This window comes from Python bivittatus, unplaced genomic scaffold (assembly GCF_059951505.1).
Source record: "Python bivittatus isolate LINGU-HERP-01145 unplaced genomic scaffold, Pbiv_v1 ctg000080_np1212, whole genome shotgun sequence".
Classification (NCBI taxonomy): domain Eukaryota; kingdom Metazoa; phylum Chordata; class Lepidosauria; order Squamata; family Pythonidae; genus Python; species Python bivittatus.
In genome coordinates, this window is record NW_028277035.1 from 77,480,341 (window position 1) to 77,486,340 (window position 6,000).

The following is a 6,000-nucleotide window of genomic DNA, read 5'->3' on the forward strand; positions in this document are numbered from 1 at the left end:
CAATAACTCATAGTTCAATATGAAATTGTGACCATTCAAACCATTATCAGTGAGCCAAGACAGCATGATAGGAAACCACTTGATCTGTAATACAGATCATCCTTACAGAGAGCTAAACAGTTGGACGATTCTTGCAACCATTCTAATTTTATGAACAGGGATTTATCATAGTGCCTTAAAGTACTGGCTGTGATGATGAGGAACTCTTTTTTTTGGCCAATTGCTCAAGTAGTACACCAAACATAAGTCAGATTAACCATGTTAAAATGTTCTCACACAAAATAGATTTATGTTCACATTCAATTAACTCCTGATCTCATCATCATTCTCAATTTACCAACATTAGCCTTTGAATCAGCAGCAGGTCAGGAGACAAGAAAGAGAGGCCATGCTTGGATAGCTCCACAGCAGGTTAGGTTTTTTTATAGCATTTTTAAAAAAGAAAACAGAACTTGAATGTGAGATGGATTGTAGCTCCTAGTAGATCATATGCTCTTCATGTAGGCTCTTTCAGGGTCAGACTCTTTCATTACAAATTAAAAAAAAAAAATCAGGGAGCAGGTAATTGGTAAGATGGCCATCTGTGGTCTAAATCTAAATGGTCAAAGAATCTGACCTCATAGAAGTGAGCTTGTGATATTCCTGATGTTTGCTTCAGGATACCAGATTCTACATCTGAGTCCATTTAGCTCAATATTGTTTTGTCTAACTCTGCAAAAATGACTCATTTGCCCTCACTGGTTCCTTTTTTACTTTATAAGACATTTCTATACAAGTAGTGTTACAGCCAAGCCGGGGTGGGTGGGGGGTGGGGTGGTTTCCAAATTAACATCCAGGAGTTTATGGAAACAGCAACCATGGCTAGTGTCATAGGTATCCCATCATCAAACAGGTGATCCAATTGCCTATGTTATTGTTTCATTCTTATTTATTTACTTTAAAGAAATATCTATGGTCAAGGGGCAATTTGCTTTGCGTGTCCATAATTTACATATGATTGTTTTGTTTTGTTTATTTTAAAAATAGGTATTGCTTTTCTGAAACAAAATGGTGGTCATTCTCAAATACAGCTATCTAAAGATGCCCCACTTGCATCCAATGAGAGTATTAAGTCCAGGCTCTACAATTATCACTCTTCATCACTGTTCTACAGTTCTTCAGTAACTCTGTAGAAGCCAACTGAATCAGCCACAGAATTAAAATCAAAAGATACAAAGACAAGAACTAAAATCTTTATTCTCCAATAAAAAAAAAACTACAAAGTAAATAAACTTTGACCATCTGCCCAAAGCAACCATCAGGGATAGAGCTAATTTTAATCTCAGCTACCCAAGGTGATGCTGAGTCATACAAGGGACAAAAAGTTCTCAGAAAATCATTATATCTATGAGCAGCTTCATATGGGAGGAAGCAACCTTTTGGAAATCTGGGTCCATATGGTAAGCTATCTGTACATAGCAGGCTAATGCATGGTTCATAGGTCTTTACCATATAAATAGATCTTCTCAGAAGGCATTCAAAGTGGTTACATCCTTTGTTAGCACGTACTACAAGCCTGAGGAGCAAGTATCTCAACTATAAGGGCCACTGGGACAGAATGCTTAGAATATCAGACTAGGAAATAAAATATCTGATACTAGATGGAAAATCTAGGTGCCCACTCTTGAAGTTCCAGAAAAAGTCACTGGATGGTTATAAGCAAATTTTTATCTCTGAAGTCCTCATTTATCTCTGAAATCCTCTTTGTAAAATATTTGCAAGTATTGGTAGAAGATGAAATGGTGGATGTTGGAAAACTGATGGTTGCAAGAAGCACTATTCTGCAGGTATCTAGATGTGAGGTCTTGGGCTGGAGGGAAAAGCTAGTGAGGCAGTTGTTGTACTGTCCTCCCAGTTGCATGGCAACATTACTGGTCGAGCTGCTTGATCTCACTTTGGGGGGGGGGGGGGTTGCCCAGGCTCAAGGTCTGGAAGATTTAACTTCCTGTCCTTGAAATCAGCAGCAGCTTCACCCAGATCAGCATATGCCTGACCCATCCTGGAGATTATCTTTTACATCTGAGTTTATCTTGGAGCAAATGTGATGTGACCTAGTGTGTGTGTGTGTGTGTATTTCCTTAGGTTTCTTGTCATGGGCATATCACTTCCTCATAATGATAGGATTGAACAGATCCCCCAGCTTCCATAGAAGGAATGGGCTGATTAAGATGGTCCACCCCAGGCACCAGATGGTTCTTGTGGGTTTTAGAAAGTTCTTGGACACTTTCCCAGTGTCCCTAGAAATGAGCTCAGATTTGAAACTACGCTATGTGGTAATGGAGATGAAGTATCACTGCTTCTCTGCCCTTAATGTATCTGTAGAATGCTGTTCAGTCTACTTATAGCGACCTGATGCTCTTAGGGAAGCATGGGTTGAAGTTGTGTTAGTGGAACTGTTGTGATCTTTTAATTTGGTATTTCACAGATACAATTAATCCTATTTGTTCTCAGCTGGAAGCTGGATGATCAGACACTGATTGGTTGATGAGATGTTGTTGAACTATGTTACCTGAGAAGTTTTTGAGCCTGTGGATTTTAAGGAAGTGAACAGAGGTATTTGTGATAATTCTCCCCTCTGTGGGCTTCATTCTTGCCCAACATGGCTGGTTCAAGCTACCAGGGAAGGGCTAAGGACCTGGGTCCAAGCAGTACTGTAGTCAATCCCTCACTGAGAGAGGTGGAGGTACTGGCTTCCTTAAAAGAGGGTCTAGGATGTCCCCTTCTCAAAAAGTCTGCTTTGGTTCCAATACCACTGGACAACTATCACCGTATTTTCAACCTTCCCTTTTTTGGAAGGGAAAAGTTGCAGAATGGCAGTTACAAAGGACTCTGGATTTATTTGGACCTTTGGAAATCCAAATTCAAGCCTGGACATGAGGTGGAACTCACATAGAATGGTCTTTTGGATGAACTGAGATATGATCATCCTAGTCCTTCTGAATGTTTCAGTTGTCTTTGATACCACCCAAGAAGGTATTCTGAATTGTGTGAAAGTTTTTGAGAGGCACTATGCTATAGAGTGTCTGCTCTTTCCTAAGTAGGCAATTTCAGTCATTGGTTCTGGAGGAGGACAAGTTGAACCAATTTTGACTGTCCCAGATCTTGGACCTCTTTTCCCTTTAGTTTAACATGGATATGAAGCCACTGGAAGATGCCATTCATTGGCATACAGTGTATATCTCTATATATCTCCACTCCAAGTTGAATGGGAAATGCAGTAGAGGCCCTGACCTGGTATTTGGAAACTATCAGGGCCTGGATGGGGAGAAACAGGCATTACAGAAGGGCTGTTTATTCAGAAGGCAGCCAATTCCAGATTTGTACCAATATTGACACTGGAAGGGTTGTGCTCTCCTTTAAGGAGCGGGCCAGAATTTGGGAGTCTTCAGGGACTTACAGTTCCTGATGGAAGAGCAGGTGGAGGCCACAACTAGGTAGACCATACCTTCAGCTGGTATGCCAATAATGGCCATTCCTGGAGTGAGAGCCAAAAACCCTTTTCATCTCTCAAATGGGTTACCATAATTTGCTCTCCATGGGGCTGCCTTTGAAGATGACTGGAAACTTCAGCTTGTACAATATGAGGTTGTCCATTTATTAGTGGATCAGATCCATTTCTGCTTGTTACACCACTGTAACCAGAGCAGTACTGGCTACATGTGGCAAGCAAGCATCAGCCAGTGGCCCTGTTCAGGGCAACTAGGTCCTTCTGGGTCAGGAGGGATTGATGGAATATCTGTGGGGTTTCTGTGGGAACGATTCTCAACATCTGGGAGATAAATTAGCTCAAATTCACTGTGAGTTGGACTCCAGCTGGGCAGGTCCTATGGAGGTGAATGAGGCATGGTTATGGGACGAGCTTGAGCCTGCTAGTTGGACAGCATCCTCAGAGCTGTAAGTATGGCCACCTGTATATTTGCTCCATGCTCCTCCTGGCTGATCAAGGTGTCCAGGGAAGGAGCATGTGGGTGAATTCATGCGGTAGTAAATGCCTCTTTGAGAGAGGGGACAGTTGTGCTAGCTCTAAAAGAGGCAATGTGCCCCCTCCTCAAGAGACCAACCTTGGATCCAGCCTATCTGGACAATTTTCATCCATCTCCATCCTCCCCTTTCTAAGGAAGGTTGTTGAGAAGGTGGTCAGCCTCCAACTTCAGACGGCCCTGGAGGGAGCAGATTATCTGGACCCTTCCCAGTCAGGATTGAGACCGGGATATGGTACTGAGGTGGCTTTGGTCGTGTTTGTTGATGACATGCGATGAGCCTGAGATAGGGCTGCTGAGTCCATCCTGGCTCTTCTTGATCTCTCAGTGGCCTTTGAGACCATCCTTCTAGACCAGCTGAGAGAGTTGGGAGTAGGAGACCCTGTTTTATGGTGGTTGTATTCCTTCCACTGGAGTTGATTTCAGTTGGTGTTGGTGGAAGGGGAGCAGTCGAGCCCTAGGCCCCTGCTTTGCGAGGTGCCTCAGAGCTCTGCCCTTTCCCCCACTCCTTTTCAATATCTACATAAAGCTGCTGGTGAAGTCATCTATTGGTATGGGGCGAGGTATCCTCGATATTTTTTTAAAATATCATTTGATGATACAAGACGAATAATGGAAGGAATGCATAACTGGCTTCTTGTACCAACTGACAACTAGCCTGGGAAGTCAGAAAAGATCTCAGAAGAAGGCAGTGGCAAATCACCTCTGTATTTTTACTGAGAAAAGCAGCAACTTGTGTCCATGTAATCATCAGGAGTCAAACTTAATTCAAAGGAGACTTTACTTTTATAAGTTGTCAAAGGAAAGTAGAAGAATAAAGTAGGGTATATGGATTTATGGAGTTGGTTATATAGCAAAGGGTTTTCCCCTCAAGGTCATCTTGCATAAAATGTTGGCTTACAGTGACTTTATAGAGGAGTAGCTATAAAAACAAGGAAATGTACAGCAGACAGAGAAGATGTCAGGTAGATTATTAGTTTGACAGGCTCAGGAGACTTAAATGCAGGTGCAGCCTAGCAGGAGCAGATAAAATAAATGCTGACAGTCAGGCAGCATGCCCAAAGTGTAAACAGGAGAATATTCCTAGGAGACTCCTTTTTGAGCATACATAAACTGCCAAAGGCAACTTGGATGTAAGAAAATGTTTAATAAGGTGCAGCTGTAGTAAGATGGATCACTGTTGATTTTTAATGGCCTCTTGCTCTTTGTCAAATATCTTCTTCTTCAGATGTCTTTTCAAGACATTGTTTCCTGGCCGTACTTGCTACCTTGTCCCGTGTAACTTGGATTAAACCTGCCTTTTCCAGAAGTGTTCAGTGTAGATTTTCTAGAATATTTCATCTGAAACTTTGTGGAGGCACAATCATCAAAACTTTTATTTGTTCCTCAAACCTTCATATCTCATTTCTTTTCTCAAGGATTTTATGGAACTCTTTGATGGCAATTGTGTGTAGCACTGTTTGTACTGAAGTCATAATGTTTTCTACATTTTCATTAGCTATCAAAATAATTGTTGGGTTTTAACTGTGTATTATTTCTATTTTATAAATTTTATAATTTGCAGGTCACACCCACAAAGCTTTATACATTGGGTTTTTTTTCTTATCATTTTAACATTGATATGTGAGCCATCTAGTGTTACTCCAGTGATTGAGGCATACAAGTTGATAGATAGATAGATAGATAGATAGATAGATAGATAGATAGATAGATAGATAGATAGATAGAGGTAGTCCTCTATCTCAACTTATGACCACAATTGGGACCGGAACTTCCATCGCTAAGTGATCCAGCTGTTAAGTGAGTCATGCCCAATTTTATGACCTTTTTTGCTGTGGTCATTAAGTGAATCACCACGATCGTTCAGTGAATCATGCCATCATTAAGCAAATTTGGCTTCCCCCATTGACTTTGCTTGTCGGAAGTCCCCTGGGAAGGTCGCAAATGGTGATCACATAACCCTGGGATGCTGCAACCATCA